Source organism: Giraffa tippelskirchi, chromosome 1, assembly GCF_054371585.1.
Source record: "Giraffa tippelskirchi isolate mGirTip1 chromosome 1, T2T-mGirTip1v1.2.pri, whole genome shotgun sequence".
In the NCBI taxonomy this organism is placed as follows: Eukaryota; Metazoa; Chordata; class Mammalia; order Artiodactyla; family Giraffidae; genus Giraffa; species Giraffa tippelskirchi.
The window spans coordinates 197,075,946-197,094,880 of record NC_137275.1 but is presented as its reverse complement, the minus strand read 5'-3'; the positions used below and the strand labels follow the sequence as shown (position 1 = coordinate 197,094,880).

The following is an 18,935-nucleotide window of genomic DNA, read 5'->3' as shown; positions in this document are numbered from 1 at the left end:
TTTTCATGATTATTACATTTGTTACAGTAGTTTGTGATCAATGATCTTTGATGTTACCCCTGAAAAAAGATTACAACTTGCTGAAGGCTCAGATGATGGTTAGCAATTTTTTGCAATAAAACATTTTCTAATTAAGGTATCTATATTGCTTTTTTTTTTTTTTTAGCTATAATGCTATTGCACATCTAAGACACTGCAATATAGTGTGAAATTTTTTTATGTAGTTATTTTTTACTCACTTTATTGCAATCTCTGCTTTATTGACATGGTCTGGAACTGAACCTGCAATGTCTGAGTCTGCCTGTATATATTTTGTTCAATCTTCAGGCACTGATAAGTCATATACACTAGACATTTGTTGGCTGCTTCTTCAGTATCACCTCTCTCGTATTCCCTTCCCAAAGTATCTACCTCCAGGGTGTTTTGGTTCTGAAAGGCCAAGTCCACCACCAACCATAGATATGGTTCATGTGACCTAGACTAATCAATTTGTGCACTATATTCTTTTTTGGGAGAATGTGAAGACAAAGATTTTTGTTAAGACACTTTGACCCCCCCCTCCTCCCCAAGCTGCTGCCAGTCATCTTGGGACCACTCCTGATTTAAAGCAGAGGCACAACTGGTCAACGGAAAGAAAACAGGTCTGTGGTAACCCTGTGGAGTGGCTGGATCAACCCTAGCCTGAAGTCGTCTGCCTTTAGACTTTTCAGCAACACAAGCCAATAAAATTCCCTTTACTGCTAAAGCCAGTTTGGTTTGGGTTTTTTATTTCTTGCAGAGGAAAGCATCCTAAATTTGACAGCAGAGCCTCCTACTCATATACTGTTGCTAAGTCGTGTCCAACGCTTTGCAGTAAAAGAATACAATAACAGAGCTTGACACAAAATAGTAAAGTGACCATGTAAGCAGGGGAGAAGCAAGTAGCATACCCTTAAAGTTAAGTGAAACACAATGGAAAGGTGCTTCCTATGTCAGTGCTGGCACCCTCACTTCCTTCCTAGCACCTTAGTGCCAAGGGCCAATCCGGCCATCACAGGATGGGCACATTTCTTGGCACCTGCTGGGGAACTGCTATGTGGAGAATTATCACAGTTATTTTTTGCTAGCTTTATTCTCCTCAGGTGAAGACAAAAGGAAGACAGAAAAATCAAATTAAGGCTAATATTTTGATATTAAAGAATGGATACATTAAAATGTTACTCATTTACTTTGGCAGTGGGAGGCCCATGAAGATAAAAACACATAGTGAAGACTTATTTTTATAGCGGTGTCAATTTTTTGGCATGAAAGGTTATTAATACTTTCTTTCCCCGGTCAGCAGGACAGCAGAGACACTGAAGAATAAATCACACTGGAACACTAGCACCTACTGCCTGTAAGCTCACAACCTTAAAGAGCCATGGGAAATGTTATGATTTTATTACAATCATTGTCTGCTTTCCTTGGGGAGTGGAACACTGGGCTTTCCCTTTGGTAGGGGTTGGAGGGTGGGCTGCAGAGATGGGGCTTATGGAGAAAAGAGGAAAAACAGCCTGAATACAAAACAACGTTAGCTTTCCAGAAGCCAGTGAAGTGGTGCTTGTAACCCCTCTCCTCAAAAATACAGTACCACTTCCCCACTAAGCACTCTCAAGGGGTGCCAGGACCCAGCCCAGCCGAGGACCTCCAACCCACAGCAATACATGCTTCTAGGAGTTGGGCCCGTGCATGCATCTGGCAGTCACAGCCACTTGTCAGGCAGACTTAAGGCAACCTCGGTGACATGAATCACATTGCTTTAAAAAAACAAAAGCAAAGAGCCAAAGGGGGGAAAAATCATCAGGAGAGCCACAGAGTATTTAAACACAATCCTAAACTCAAAGATGTTCACAGCCAAATGTTCCATGTTCACATTCGATGCTTTCAATTATGGGAAGTGAGAGCATCAGGTTCCCAACCCTAAGGCTGAGTTCAAGTATGGTTCTGAACATCCTGTGTGTCGAGGCCAAGAGTGTGTGCACACATCTAAGACAACCGTGTCACCCAGGTTTGCAGCCAAACATCTGGAACCCATTCCCTTACCAAACCATTGACCCCTCGCTCACACTTCAGGGTCCCCTCATGAGTGGTCTGAAGGTGGGAGAGGCCCCCGCACAGGAGAAAATGTGACTCTAGTGCCCCCCATGGCAGCATGCTAGCATCTGAGCTAACTTTGGCTGCAGGATGTCAGACGAGGGTGTAGAACAATTTGGGGAAACACTTTTTAGATCTATCTTAATGCTGCCTCTTTAAAGACACTTTTCCTTACTTATCACCCACTCTTCAACAATCTGCCTCCCCATTCCTTTGTTCCAATGAGTGCTGCATCCCCGAGTCCACAGGGCACCTCATACCCCTCTGTGGCACTTGCTATTTCCTATTTCTTGCCCATTTCTGCCCCTCCTAAGACCATAATCCCTTCAGGACCAAGGGCTGTTGGTGCATCTTCTATCCCAAAGCCCTGGGTGCACAGCCCCTCCAGGAGCCCATGCACAATGCAGAATTCTTGAATTCTGAATCTATAACCGAAAAATCATGGGCTTCCCTGGTGGCTCAGTCAGTAAAGAATATGCCTGCAATGCAAGAGACCTGGGTTCAATCCCTGGGTTGGGAAGATCCTCTGGAGAAGGAAATGGCAACCCACTCCACTATTTTTGCTTGGGAAATCCCATGGACAGAGGAGCCTGATGGGCTATAGTCCACAGGGTCGCAAGAGACTTAGCAACTAAGCACCACTACCAAAAACCAGAGGTGCTAAACTGAAGCTGCCTCACTATAATTCCATAGAACCATGGAGCGACGATGGGCACAGACTGACTGTATCTGAGTCTTGGTTCCAATGCCTAATAGCTGTGTATACCTGTGGGCTTACTTATTGTTAATACTTAACCACTCTGTCTCATTTTCTTCATCTGTAAAGTGGGTACAATATAGTGCTTGCTTGGGAAGGTTGTTGGGATGGAGGGAGCAGGATTAAATTAAGCTAATACTCGGCAAGTGGTTAGAATAGTACCCGTCAACAGTAAAATCCTTAATAACCGTGAGCTATTATCTTTCACAATTGGCATTATTGTTAACAGCTCAGTTCCTTAAACCTCAAAGCACTGCAGTATAAACCCCTAAATGTCCCCTCTCATGACTGCCTGGGGGAAGAGAGCCCTGAAAGGAAAAGTAAAACAGAACACAAAGAACAGGGCTGTACTTGGTGGAAAAGTATAAAACTATTGCTAAATCTGGAGGCTGGCTCCAGCCTTCTAACACAGCATCCTGTCCTCGCCCCACCCAGATGGACAGAACTGCTCAGGACTCCTGCTCCCCACAGCTGCGCCCAGCACCCAAGAAGGAATGGAGTCCCAGCTGAACTGCACTGGATGCCCAAGGCGAGGAGCTTGGTGTGACTCGGTGATGCTTGTCGGGCATTTCCACAGGGTCACCTCCTCAGGGAGATTAGCAGGCTGAGGACAGACTCCTCGGAGAAGAAACTTGTCTCAAACACAGTGATTTGCTTTGCGAGACCTAGTTCCCATTGGACTGTTGCTTAACTGCTGCTCCCAACCTTCCCTTCCTGATGCAGCTTCCAGGGTAGGAGGAGAGCAAACACACACAGAGAAGCCAGGCCACCACTGCTGCCCACCTAGGGGACTGGCTGTCACTCCAGCCCCCGTCCTGTGACAAACACACGAGGCGCCTCAGTGACTGATGCCCACACAGGCAGTTGATGGGGAAGGTAGCTTCCTTACTAGAAAACAGAAACATTTAAACTTGACAAGACAGAGTACAGGCAATCCTTATTTTCTCCGGGATCTTTATTTGCAAATTCACTTACTCCTTACAATTTTATTTGTAATCTAAAAAACTTAATACTCATAGTACTTTTGTGGTCATTTGTGGATTTGACCACAAATGACCAGACATGGTCAGACATGCATGTTCCCAGCTGAGCTCGGTTAAGGGCACGCTCTGCCTCCTTGTTTCAGCTCTCACACTGTAAACAGTGTCCTTTTCATAGTCTGTTCAGTGCCATGTTTTCTGTTTCATTTTGCATTTTGTGCTTTTTGTTCATGATTTCATATTTATAATGGCCCCCAAGCATGGTATTGAAGTGCTGTCCAGTGTTCATTAAGCATGGAGGCTATGGTGTGCCTTACAGAGAAAACACGTGTTAGATAAGCCATGTTTGGCATGAGATATAGTGCTGTTGGCCATGAGATCAACATTAGTGCATCTACTATATACATATAATAAGGTGCCTTTAAACAGAAACACAACAAGCAAGGTTATGTGTTGATCTATTGGTAAAAATGTGACCAGCTCACAGGATCCTAACTCTGTATTTCCTCCAGGACCACTGGTTCAGTATCCTCTAAGTCATTGTGATGAATTTATAGAACATTGATGACCACGATGAGCACTGACCGTGTGTCATTTTTTTTTTTTTCATAACATTCTCTGTCATCTAATCACTGACAGTTTATTACATTAGGTACAGACAGCCACACTCATTTTCAAATGAAAACTTTCCATTTAAGGTAATGTTTATTAACCAAACACCAGTGGTCAGATGCATATAAAGACAAGAGCCATTCCTGCTTTATAAGAGTTATCTACTAAAAAAAAAAAAAGTGTTTCAAACATAATCACGAATTTCATTAAAAAGAAAAAACTTTGGCTAAAAGGACCAAAGCTTCAATAAAATAACCTAATCTAATTTCAGAGGCTTTCCTGGTGGCTCAGTGGTAAGGAATTCACCTGCCAATGTAGGAGACGTGGGTTCAATCCCTGGGTCGGGAAGATCCCCTGGAGGAAATGGCAACCCACTCCAGTATTCTTGCCTGGGAAATCCCACAGACAGAGGAGCCTGGCGGGCTACAGTCCATGGGGTCTCAAAAGACTTGGACACGACTGAGCAACTAAACAAAAACAATCTAATTTCCAACCTGATTTCCTTGTCTTATTTATTAATATATCTAATTTAAACAGTACCCTGGCAGTCATTCAATGAGCTTTATACAAGATGCTATGCCAGGCATTTTACCTGAAATTCACATTATCACCATCTCTTCTACCAACGAGAAAACCAAGCCTCAGAGAGATTTTTAAAAATCACGCCAAATCACTCAGCAAGTAAGTTGCATAACCGAGAACTCGAGCCAAACCCAAGTGCATTTGCCTCCAAAGATCTATTCAATGAGCACAGTTGCTATACTGGGCTTGTGTCCATTCTGACTGAGATACAAGCCACCTCCTGTGAAGTCACAGACAGGACTGGAACATCATTCAGGAAAGTTTTGTAAGGGGGAGGCAAAGAGAGGGGCCTTGTGGTCAAGTAAGTTGGGGCAATGGAGCTTCCTCTTGTCCACTGAAAATTCAAACAGTGTTTAATTAACTAAAACCACGGCTTTTACATGCTCACGGGGGCTCTGCCACGAAAGGAAAACCCTGTTTATGTGTATGCTTAGGAAGCAAGACGCTAACACTGAGAAAGGTCAGCATACAAGGATTACATGCAACTGATGAAACATTTGTGTCTATATGTCTATAATTAGTTCCATCTCTCCCCTCCTTCCAAGATTTGCAATATGTTTTTTAATTAACACAAAATAATTTTTACTTTTGAATTCATATATCAAGCTCCTGGTAAAATGTTAGTGCTGGTGAGGAGCCTGGCAGGCTATAGTCCATGGGGTCACAAAGAGTCAGACATGACCGAGCAATTAAACACATTTTTCTTGAAGAGTTGCGTGCTGAGAGTGGCATAGGCTCAAATCCTGCTAGAATACAGGAATTACAGGTCTTAAATAAGAGGTGAGGTGACAGAAAAGATTGTGCAAGGATGAGTTCACATTTGATAATAATTCACATTTGTGGCAGGCGATAAAAACCCCAAAGAGCTTATAGAGTAAGGGAGAGAGAAGCTTGTAACCCTGTAAGGTGGGAAGGGCCACAGAAAGGACATGGCCACTTGGGACCACTTCAGGGAAGAGGATGGGTCAGGAGATCCAAGCTGTGTCCTGAAGTCTGGGCTCCAGCCAAAAGAGGAAGAAACTGTGTGTTGGAGGGATGGCTTCCAACAGGAAGAAGAGCATGACCCAGGGCAGGGAGGCATGAAAGAGCCTGCCTGGTATTCTTGACAGAAGAGGAAGTGGTGGTGGGGAAGTGAGGAATCCTCACAGCCAGGGTCCTGCCCAGAATGGAGCAATGCCAGCCGCAACCCTGCTAACAACGTGGGAAAGCAGGGAGTTGGCTGAGCCTTGGTTTCCTCGTCTGTATAACAGCAATGGCAACATGAAATGAAGTCATGCATGTGAGTACAGCATTCAAGCACATGAAAAGGATGAAAGTTAGCACATTGCCTCAGTTTCATACTTTTTAAAGAAGCCAAGAGGCTTCCCTGATAGCTCAGTTGGTAACGAATCTGCCTGCAATGCAGGAGACCCTGGTTTGATTCCTGGGTTGAGAAGATCCCCTGGAGAAGGGATAGGCTACCCACTCCAGTATTCTTGGGCTTCCCTGGTGGCTCAGCTGGTAACCAATCCACTTGCAATGTGGGAGACCTGGGTTCAATCCCTGGGTTGGGAAGATCCCCTGGAGAAGGGAAAGGCTACTCACTCACTCAAAGAAGCCAAGAGAGTGGTATTTCAGAGGCTGAAAAGCAGCACCTAATTTCTTCTTGGCAGTTTTCTTTACAACATCTTTGAAATCTAAGTGTTAAGTCTCTACATTTTTCCCCTCATTAGGACTCAACAAAACTATTTTCATTTTGGATGGGACCTGTGTGATTTTCCGCAGTTGGTCCATAAAGGACTGTGTGGCTTTGTATGCTGAATTTTTAGCCTGTAGGTAGGTGATGGGAGGGCTTCCCTGGTAGATCAGCAGTAAAGAATCCGCCTGCCAATGCAGGAGATGTAAGAGAAATGGGTTTGACTGCTGGGTGGGGAAAATCCCCTGAAAGAACACATGGCAACCCACTCCAATATTCTTGCCTGGGGAATCCCAAGGACAGAAGAGCCTGGCAGGCTACAGTCCATAGGGTCACAAAGAGTCAGACACAACTGAAGTGACTGAGCACTAATGCATGCAGGTGATGGGAAGCAGACTGCATTTTGCAAAGATGACCTCAGCTGTATCTTCCATCGCTCATGCTTTTGCTTGGTGTGGCCCTGCCTTTCCCACCACCCCTGTCCCTTGGAATCTGAGCTTTGTCTGACCATTAGAACGTGGCAGCGTGACTCTGGGGCTTCTGCCTAGGTTGTCAGCATGCACACTCTTGAGAGCTAGCTTCCTCTGGGAACCCAGCCACCATGCTGGGAGAAGCCAGGTGGACATGTTCCCATCAATAGCTCCCGCTGAGTGGAGAGCAGCTCTAAAAAGTCAGCCAGGTGAGTCTTCAGGTGGCTTCCATCCCCAGCCGACATCTCAGTGCCACCATGTGAGAGAGACCCCAAGCAAGAACACTCACAGAAGCATATGTTCATAAAGAAATGTTGTTTCAAGCTACCAAGTTTTGGGGTGTTTGTTTCACAACAATGGATAGGTGGCACAGCTACTAAAAAAAAAATTTTTTTTTAAAACAGATGATCCCAGAAGCTATGTGAAGAAAAGATTCAATACACAAGGTGAGGGGACAGAAGGTGACCGGTGTCTCTGGCAAGCCTAAAGGAAGAGCCAGGGACAGGAGCGAGAGTGTCCGGACCATTTTGCACGCAGTCAGCCCCCCAGGGTGGGGGTGGGGCCCACACAAACAGCCCCCTTGTTACATCAGCAGGTATGGGCTCACTTTTCAAGTTCTCTGCTTCTCATCTTGGAGCAAGTCGCCCTCTTTTAAGGGAAGTGCTACATCATTTACGAGGGACCTCTGTGCCAAAACCCAAAACCGATGACAACAAAACCCAAAGATCACACTAAAATGCCTCTGCAGATTTCTGGCTAAGCTGTACTCATCCCCAACGTACCTTTCCCAGTCTCTCTGGGGAAGCAGGTCCTCCCCTCTGGGAAATGCACAAGACCCAAAGCGTCCAGCCGCTCAGACGTGTCCGACTATTTGCGATTCCATGGACTGTAGCCCGCAAGGCTCCTCTGTCCATGGGATTCTCCAGGCAAGAATACTGGAGTGGGTAGCCATTCCCTTCTCCACGGGATCTTCCTGACCCAGGGATTGAAATTGGGTTTCCCACATTGCAGGCAGATTCTTTACCAGCTGAGCCACCAGGGAGTTGCCAAACTCTCCAGCAAGATCCAGTAAACGTATGGCTACGAATCTCCATCCTGACTGGTGCAGCCGCCCAGGGCCTACCCCTAGGGACATCACCTGTAGAGGTCTCTGGTGATGAGGAAGCACTTGGTCCTCGTTCAGTGGAAGCTTCCCCTTCCATTCCAACCCACCAGCTCTGCAGACTTCAGCAGATGATGACCCAGTATGGGAACCTGGTACTTCAGCACCAAGTCTGAGTTCCTGGAACACTTCCGTGCTGCAGCCCACACTTGGAACTGCTCTCTTTCTGCCTTTTGGAAAGCTATGTGTGACAGGAAGAGAAACCACTTTTTTTTTTTTTTTTTTTACAAAGAAACAAAGTTGGGGATTTATTACTATTATTATTATTAAAAACAAACAATCCTCCAAAAATTATTTTGAACTACCACCATGGGTCAGTTAAAATGTCACGTGATCTAGAGAACAAGAGTTCCCCCACCAGTGAGCAAACAGCAGGTTGCCAGGACACTGACGGGGAGAAGAGTTTGCCAAGAGGATAAACAGCAGCATGTCACCCCGGGAACCAGGACAACACGCGAATCAGGAGTGCGCTGCAGAACGTAAGTGCTGCCTAAGGGGGAGCTACAGACTGGGCAGGGGAGCTCAGATCAGAGACGGACCTCTTAGGGGGAGCATCCTCCCAGAAGATAGGACACAGAGAAGCCACCCAGGAGAACGGGGCAAGACCCAGGACCTAAGGCAGGGCAGGGACGGGTCTGGCTTTCCATAAAAGTGTGGGGCTGCCAGCGGGTCAGAGAAACCAAATACACAGAGTATCAGGTGGCTGGAGCAGCCTCCTTATAATTAAGGAACTAGCAAACCAGAGCTGGTGAAGACCCAGAAATAAGGAAGATGAGAAAGAGAACAGTGGTTATCTCTGTTCACCTGACATGTCCCCAGGATACCTCTTTGGAGGGGGAAGGTCTGAGCTCCACCTGGAAAATCATTTCCCAAAGTAGGTTCTCTGGAGCTCATGTTTGGGATTAGCAGATGGAAACTATGATACACAGGATGGATAAATAACAAGGTTCTACTGTCTAGCACAGGGAACTATATTCAATATCCCGTGATAAACCATAATGGAAAAGAATATGAAAGAGTGTGCATACATATATGTATAATTGAGTCACTCTGCTATACAACAGAAATTAACACAATATTGTACATCAATTATTTAAATTTTTTTTTTAAAAAGAGGCTACTCTTTTTAAAATTTTTTTCATGGGGAAAGTTTCATGGTGAAGCACATTTAGGGAAAACCGGGTAAACAGAGACACAACAGGCCTCTATATGGAGAACTCACCAGACCCGGCCCTCTATCTCCAAGGGGGCACGGAATTCAGCATTTTAGCGGGTTGGAGGGTGTTGTTAACCATAATTTTTTTTTTTCTTGGTTGTGAAATCCAGTTTTCTTGGGAGAGTTTGCTTTGGTCTTCTCTTCCAGTTAATAGTTATATTCTTAAGAGCTGGGACTGAGTCTGCAGACAGCAGTTCCCTTTCCTTTTGAACCCAGAGCTGCATTTAGAGGTGTTTCCTAAGGCACGATGCTGCTCAGAGGCCTGGGGGAGCTGAGTGCAGAGCTTGATGGAGGTGTTCACAGAGATTCAGATCCTTTCGGGGCTCTGGCCCTTTAGAAGGGAGAGGGATCAACTTTGTCAGGCCTGGAAGAGGAGGCCACCTGCCACCCTGGGCCTGGGGCTCCCTGCCTCCTTCTGGCTGCTGGTCTGGGCTGCTCACAGGAGGCACGCAGATGCACAGTGGTCTTCATCCTGACAGACGCTCGGCACCACCAGAGACTAGGGAATCTGGTGTTTCCCTTTTCTTTTGCATGATCAGTCGGGTTGGGTATTTTCTGTGGCAACTGAGAACAGGCTGAGTAGGTGTGGAGAGTGGGAGATGAGGCAGAAGACAGGGATATCTGCTTTATGATGATTCCAGGTGAGCTCTGGAGCTCCTGGAGTTCCTCTGGAGCTCCTGGACCAACAGCACCACCCCTGAGAAGAGTGTCGTGGTGGGAAGGAGCCCTCAAAGTGAGTCCTGAATGGCCTCCCCCAGCACTTGATTTGCAGGAGCCTAGAGAAAACCATTTTGTTCTGGGAGCCATCCTTTGGTTTGCCTTACTCATTGCTGTACCTAATCATTCGGCCTGATTCAGATCCGGTCTGTAGGTTCTTAAGGAACCTACAACCCACGGGGATTTACAAGACTTTATAAGTTAATATTTCTATATGACAGAGCTGTGAGTACTGCGTGATGAAGTATGCCAAGCAGGTGAAGTTCTGCTGGAGCTGAGGGCTGGGGGAGACTTTATCCACTCTGCTCAGCACCACCCCTGGTACCGAACTCAGGGCTAGGCAGAGAGCAAACTTGGTGCCTGATGACTGTTTGCTTGTTTCTTTTAACTTTTTACTTTATATTGGAGTATAGCAGGGCTTCCAATTAACAGGGTTTCCCAGGTGCTCAGTGGTAAAGAATTCGCCTGCCAATGCAGAAGCTGTAAGAGACGTGGGTTCGATCCTTGGGTCAGAAATGTTCCCTGGAGGAGGAAATGGCAACCCACTCCAGTCTTCTTGCCTGGAGAATCCCATGGACAGAGGAGCCTGGAGGGGTACAGTCCATGGGGTCACAAAGAGTTGGACATGACTGAAGTGACTGAGCATGCACGCACACAAGCACAGCCAATTAACAATGTTACGACAGTCTCAGGTGGGCAGCAAAGGGACTCAGTCATACATATACATGTAACCATTCTCCCCTAAACTCCCATCCCATTCAGGCTGCCACATAACATTGAGTAGAGTAGGTCCTTGTTGGTTATCTGTTTTAAATAAAGCAGTGTGAATATGTCAATCCCAAACTCCCTAACCATCTCTTCCCCCATCCTCCCTACCTGGCAACCATAAATTTATTCTCTAAGTCTGAGTCTGTATCTGTTTGGTAAATAAGTTCATTCGTATCATTTCATTTAAAGTGAAAAGGAAAAAGGAAAGAAGAAAATGAGTATTGGAAAAGTGTCATTTAATACAATCCAAATGATGCTCCAGTGGACCAGACAAAACAAACAACATTCCAAATGTTTTTCCCAAATAGTAAGTCCCACACGGGAACCAGGATTGCCCTGTAGGTCCAGTTTTATGGAGAATCAAGTGCCTTTACAAAGAGAGGGTGTCATGTCAGGAGAAACTTGCACATTTAATGAATGGTGACCATGTCAGGGGACTGGAGATTGGGGCCTCCTGCCCCAGACAGCCAGAGTTGCAGGAGACCCTCAGGATATCCCATTGAGACTCAGAGGGGTCTGTCCCTTGTTTGGTCACTCCAACCTCAGCAAACTACTCCCCAGGCTAATCCTATTATTTGATCCTCCAGATTTTGTCATGCAATCCCCTCCAGCTATTACTGGGCTCAAGGTAACTGGGCCACAAGGTACAATCTGTTCTCAACTCAGCAAGCAGCTCTTGGGGAAAAGGCTGAAAAAGGGAGCAGCAGGTTCATATATCTTCACAGGGAGACAGAAGTCAAGGAATTAAGCTGAAGTTCCTCATGCCTCAGCCAAAGAGAAAGGCAGATTCCTTCCAAGTGCTGAGCTTCTAGATGAGGGAATGGGCTCAAGGTATTGAGAAAGGACCAGTTTGGCCATCTGATGGGTACAGGTTGTAACTGTGCAAACACTACATTGAATTGCGTAGATTAAATGTAATTTATAGAAACTGTAGGATGATCCCCACCATCCCCCACCAGGCAGTCTACCCAGTTCTGGAGTATTCCAGGTACTGAACAAATATGTCTGACTAGCTTCATGTCTTCCCTCTCAGTTTTTAGCTAGAAATACTATTTGCCTATGTGTTTTCATGAGCAGGTTTGGGACCCTCTGTCCTGCTTTGAGAATCAGCTCTGTCTTATCCCAGGAAGTCAGGTCTGTACTGGTGAAGAGTTTGGACTTGAGTGATCTGCAAGAAATTCAGATATGCTGTTGTGATGTGGCTCTTGGTGCAGCCATAGACGGATGTGCTGTGGAGACACTGCTCACGGGCCTGTCCAGCTCTGGAGACTGAATACAAACTGAGGCAGCGGCTTCTTGAGGGTTTGCCTTCTCTGGGACAGCCAGTGGTTGTCTGGCCGTCAGCCTAGCCAGGAGGAGTCCTTTTCGCAGTGCTCTTGGCCAAGCCCTCTCCCATGGGGTCTACAGATCTGTCACCTTGGCTCTGAGTCAGGAGGGGACTCACCTCCCAGAGGAAGTCTGGGGAGCAGAGAAAACAGGCAGAGGACTGAGGGGGTCACTTCAGGCCAGGCAAGGAGAGGCTGGCAGGGAAATTCACTGCTGGAGTTACCCAGAAAGAGAGCCACGCAGATAAAACTGAAAGATGATAAGTTAGAGAGAAACCAGAGCAGCCGGGAAGGCTGAGTATTCCCTCAGTGGAAGCAGAACTCTCTGGAAGCCTGCCATGTGGGCTGACCTCACCCCGGAGCCCCGAACCAGAGCAAACACAAAACTTATCGCTGGAGACTGGGAGGGCCGTAAATACCCCATCCGGGAGCCCGGACACATGGATGACGTTACTTCTCCCAGGAAGGGAGACTTCTGAGGAGCAGGTGTCACTTATCAGGTCTTAGGTCAAACATTAAAGAAAATGAAAACTAATTCACACTTCACACTCATGAACACGATGCTTCCTGAAGCAGGGGCTTCAAACCCCGTGGCCGTTTTGTGACATCTTTTCCCAAGAAAATGTGGAACCTACATTCAGGGGGATCTCAGAGTGAGCATGCGCAGGGGCCTTCAGCTTTGTCTGCTGGAAACCTATATTTCTAGCAGGCAAGGGGGTGGGGGAGGGGGCATTCTGACTTCTGACCTCTGGAACAGCCCCTGTAGAGGAGCAGGTGAGAAAACCTCCCCCACTTCCTCATCTGCAGTGGGGGGCACTGAGGGTCTGTGCAACCCCCACCCTGCCCCACTGATGGCCTTGGACTCTGCAGAGCTGAGTGAGGCTGTCAGAACTCCTCCCCTGAGGGTCTTCACTGTTTTGCCGCTTGGATCAAAACCAAGTACTTATGTGCAGTTACAAGGAGACACCTGGGCCAGGCTACTTGGTTGCAAGATCCAGAACCTGCAGGCAGGTAATGAGACACAAAGGAAACACGACTACAGGCCTGGAGCAGCGAACAATCCAACAGGAATAAACACACCCATGACCCCTAGGCAGGTGCTCCAGAGGTTACATGCAATACTCCAGGCCACCTGCTTAGGCCACTTCCAGTCGAGGGACTGACTTCTGGGGGTTCGAGAGCAACTCAAGAAGAGAAGGTAGCTGGATTCACGTGTGGCTGGGTGGCTTCGTGGTGACAGCGAACTCTAAAAAGCCGTAGCTGTGTACTCCGAAGCCCAGTACACAGTTTGGAATGGACTTTCCACTTAACAGGCAAGTGAATGGCACAGAAGTAGAATCTGTTTTTCCAGCTACTCTGATCTGTTAGGAGTCTATGAAAGATACACCACTAGCTACGCTTAGAACCACACAGAAGTAAAACTAGAAGAATCAGCTTATAGAGTCTGAATTTTAATCCTCTTCATAGTGATCTACCAATACATTAGCTTGTAAAATGTTGTTTATATCACACATGTATATAGGATTCTTCCTAAAGATTAACACTATTGAGTGCCAAGAGCACAACATGGTACATTCAATAAAATTCTGGAATTAGTATGTTGATTCAATCACCTTATGTGTCTCCCTAAATTTATATGCTGACCATTTAACTGTTTAGATTGCTTCCACTGACCTTCTGGACATGGAAAAACTGTTGGTATTTAAAAATATCACGCAATATGTTTCATCATTTGCTTTAAGAATTTCATGGCCCTGGGCAGTCCATGTGCATTTACTTTCCTCCAATGTTTACTAGGCTTCAGCCTTGTGCTAGGTCCTAACTGGCCCACCTGCTTTAGAAACTGTCAAAGGTATAATCAGTGTATTTGATCATGTACATTCATTTGAAAAACAAAGGCATATTATAGTTCTCATAGGGCTATTGACAGTCCTTGGAATTCCCCCAGTCTCCTTGAGGCCAAGTGCTTTTCCCAAGCAGTTGCCTTTAGGCTATAACTTTAGGTGACTGGGAAAATTCCCTAATCAAAGCACAACCTAAAGATTTTTAAAATATGAACTGTTCATAGTCATTTATCAACTTGTAATTGGCTCTTGAAAGGTCAATGCAATTTGCAAACTCCAGAAAGTGAGATTTTTAAAAAAGGGAAAATGAGAAGGCAAGGCTCATGAGTTCGTATGTATACAACAGGAACCCTAAAAGAACTTGAGATTAAAAAAAAATCCTTCAAAACCTAACAGAAGATGGAGAGAAAGGGGCTAAAGATGGCTGATTAGAATTGATGGTATAAAAGACATGTAGGAAGCAAAATTCTCTTGTGCTTTCATTTTTTTCATATGAGGCCAGTTGTCTTCCCTTAGGGAAGACTGGGGAAACACTACTAAAGTGTAACCAAAGCTTGAGTTTAGAAAAGACATGATAAAAACTGCCTGGCCAGACAATTAAAAAAAAAAGAAAGAAAAATTCAAATCTATAGGAAAGTTAAACCTCAGTGTGGCAGAAGCAATCTCAAATCACTGCTGGTAACGTTGGACAAATTATGAGGAGTAGTACTGGATTGATACTCAAAAGAAGACCAAATTGGATCCCTCTCTAAGATCAATTAGCTTATTATTAGTACAGAGCAAACATTGAGAATCAATTATTGATCTGAGGAATTAAAAATAGCAAATAATAAACAGCATAATCAGCTAGAACTTTCCCACTGTCCCAACTACATTATAAAAACAGCAAAAATAGGAAATGCTATAGACAAAAAAATGTTTTGATTTTAGCAGGGCCTCTGACATAATTTTTCGTGATATTTTTGTAGATGAAATGGTGAATCACCATGTGGTGGATTTTGGCAGGCCATAAGGCTCTTGAGTTTAACACTGTCCTAGACAAGATATTTTTCAGTGTATATCAGATGAAGGCATATTTACCACATTTTAAAATAACATGGAAAGTAATGGCAGTATTTACTGACAGAATCTAGAATCTACATTATCCCTACTGGCTTAATAATAAAATTCATAAGAGAAATAAATAGAAATCGCTATAGTTAGGTTCAAGGAAATCAACCTTATAGGATAGCAGTTCATATAGAAAACAGATGATGGTTCTATCTGACCACACATGACACAAGCACAGTGTAATCTCACTGCCCACACCCTGCACGTGGTTCCAATGTGCCTGCTCTCAGAATGAATCTGTGCCCCATGTTGGGCACTTGCCCCTGGTAGGAAAGATGCTGGCAGAGTAGGTGGCAGTCAGGGGAGGACCATGACAATAGGGAGGTTTTGCTTCTGGACATGAGAACTGTCACTATTTGAAAGCTTGTCAAGAGGAATCAGGCCATCTGCCAGGAATGAGTGGGAGGCTGGACGATGGCCTCTTAAATTCCTTCCAACCTTAAGATGCTCTGTTTCTAGAGGTTGCAGAGATCAAGGCACTGTACTCCTCACTTAACTGAAAGAAAACATATTACTGAGTACAGTTGAAATGCTATGACGCTATTTTTTCTTCATGCATTTTCTGAATCTCTGTTATACTAATGATCTTCCCAGACTGAAACTCAAAATAAATTCCATATTGCCATCAAATTCTCTCAACTCTATCTGGAAACTTATGCATCTGTACCTTAAGATTAATTCTCCAAAATGACAGAGTATTAATAATCTGAGTGGAAATGCACTGTGGGAAGGAAAGAGAGCTCAGCCAGGAGGAAGCTGACCCCACTCTCCCATCCAGCAACAGTGGGAACGCTGATCCTTTAGTACCTTTCCTGAGCCTTAGCATGGTCATTTTGGAAATTAAACACACATACACACACATACATAACTGAGATTAACAATGCATAGCTTACAGGGCTGCTGTAAGACTCAAAAGAAGTAAAAATATGTGACTGTGTTTTACAGAGTCCATACTATCACACAAATATAAGGCTAATAATTGGAAATATTTAAGTGATATCACAGCTGAGAACAAAATCCCTGTGTCTATGTCCAAAGATCCCTAATAAGTTCAAGTCAGTCTCTAAGAGGGAATGACAAAAAAGGGAAAGAATTCTTTTAAGCAGGATTTAGAAACAGCCCATTCAAGTCTTCCAAAATAAAAACTTAAAATAAGTATCTAGACAGATAAATCTTCATGACATCATGTATCTCGAACTTTGGGAAGAGAGGGCCTACTTTTGAATCCTGGCTTTGCCACTTACTAGCTGTGTGAAAAGAGAATAAAGGCAAACAGAGGATTTATATTTTTATGAAAACAAAAATTTCTGTTACCCTTTAGATTTCTTGGGGTTAGCAAAAACATGTACTAATGTAGGTCTTTCATAAAAGCTAAGTGATATAAAGTGAACTTTTGGGAAGCAGGGGATATGCTTCACTTCATGTTATTTCAGCTTAGGAAGTTTCATAGGAATGCTGTACTTCCATACAGTAGGAAAAACCTGTGCTATTATAGTATATGGTTGCTTAAAACCATCACATCTCTTAGACAAATATCAGGGCTCATATATCGCCTTATTAGAGAAATAAGAGTAGGAATAATTTATGCAAGTTTTTTCCCATCATGTTCTGGAAAAGCCATCTTGAACATGGGCTGCTGAGTGAATCCCCCATGAAGGTTGCTGGCTTCAGAATACTTTGGGACATGCGGATGGTGCTAACCAGTTGGACTAAGGAAATACTAAAATATTCAGGGTGAAGAGAAGGAAAGCATAAGAACAAAAATGGCCAATTTTCACATTTTGGGTCCCTAACTAATATCATTCTAATGTCTTTCTGGTTTCATGGCCTCAGGAATGACTAGATGGTCAAATTCTGTGAAACAACCTCATCCTGGGACAATTATAGGTCCATCTGTTGGACAGCCATGGAGGAAAGACTCTTAGGCTGTTTGAGGCTATTTCTAACTCAGGTTTCAGTTCAGTCACTCAGTCGTGTCCGACTCTTTGTGACCCCATGAATCTCAGCGCACTAGGCCTCTCTGTCCGTCACCAACTCTTGGAGTTTACCCAAACTCAAGTTTACCTGAGTTCAAAGAAGCCTCAAATGTCTCAAGCTAACATTGTGACTTTGATCATTTAAGACCAACATTTATCATGCACAAGAAAAATAACATTTTCTAAAGCACAGACAAAGCATTAAAAAAAATTAAGTATAAGAAGGGAGTAGAGAAAGATCTGGTTTTGTTTTTGCTTCCATTATTAATAACATAAATGTGAAATATAATCATCTACCTGCCATGAAGACAGGGAACACAGGAAAATTTCAGGCCTGGGATATAGCTATAACACTATCCCTGTCAATCTGACAGCGATGGACTCAGCAACCGGTAGCTACTAGAATAGTGGTCCCCAACCTATTTGGCTGGGGAGTTCTAAAGAATAGCAAGGAGAGATAAGAAAGCCTTCATCAGTGATCAATGCAAAGAAATAGAGGAAAACAATCGAATCGGAAAGACTAGAGATCTCTTCCGGAGAAGGCGATGGCACCCCACTCCAGTACTCTTGCCTGGAAAATCCCATGGATGGAGGAGTCTGGTAGGCTGCTGTCTATGGGGTCGTGAAGAGTCGGACATGACTGAGCGACTTCACTTTCACTTTTCACTTTCATGCATTGGAGAAGGAAATGGCAACCCACTCCAGTGTTCTTGCCTGGAGAATCCCAGGGATAGGGGAGCCTGGTGGGCTGCCGTCTATGGGGTCGCACAGAGTCGGCCACGACTGAAGTGACTAGCAGCAGCAGCAGCAGAGCTATCTTCCAGAAAATTAGAGATACCGAGGGAACATTTCATGCAAAGATGGGCTCGATAAAGGACAGAAATGGTATGGACCTAACAGAAGCAGAAGATATTAACAAGAGGTGGCAAGAATACACAGAAGAATTGTACAAAAAAGATCTTCACGACTCAGATAACCACGATGGTGTGAACACCCACTTAGAGCCAGATATCCTGGAAAGCAAAGTCAAGTGGGCCTTAGAAAGCATCCCTGCAAACAAAGCTAGTGGAAGTGATGGAATTCCAGTTGAGCTATTTCAAATCCTAAAAGATGATGCTGTGAAAGTGCTGCACTCAATATGCCAGCAAATTTGGAAAACTCAGCAGTGGCCATAGGACTGGAAAAAGTCAGTTTTCATTCCAATCCCAAAGGCAATGCCAAAGAATGTTCAAACTACCACATAATTTCACTCATCTCACATGCTAGCAAAGTAATACTGAAAATTCTCCAAGCCAGGCTTCAACAGTATGTGAACCATGAACTTCCAGATATTCAAGCTGGGCAGAGGAAAGGGCAGAGGACCCAGAGATCAAATTGCCAACATCCACTGGATCATTGAAACAGCAAGAGAGTTCCAGAAAAACATCTATTTCTGCTTTATTGACTACGCCAAAGCCTTTGACTGCGTGGATCACAACAAACTGGAAAATTCTTTAAGAGATGGGAATACCAGACCACCTCACCTGCCTCCTGAGAAATCTGTATGCAGGTCAAGAAGCAACAGTTAGAACTGGATATGGAACAACAGACTGGTTCCAAATTGGGAAAGGAATATATCAAGGCTGTATA

The 18,935-nt window shown here is 44.7% G+C and overlaps 1 protein-coding gene across 16 annotated transcripts in view; it reads right to left on the bottom strand.

The window, feature by feature from the left end:
* Positions 1–18,935, bottom strand: part of DAPK1 (death associated protein kinase 1) — a 217,711-nt gene that overhangs the window by 107,781 nt on the left and 90,995 nt on the right. Inside the window, exon 1 of one of the 16 annotated variants that reach the window (XM_081522284.1) lies at positions 5,054–5,207. The exons of the other annotated variants lie outside the window; for them this stretch is intronic. The gene's annotated coding sequence lies outside the window, so the exon portion shown is untranslated. Of the gene's footprint in view, positions 1–5,053; positions 5,208–18,935 lie in introns of those variants that run through there. 16 annotated transcript variants of the gene reach the window in all.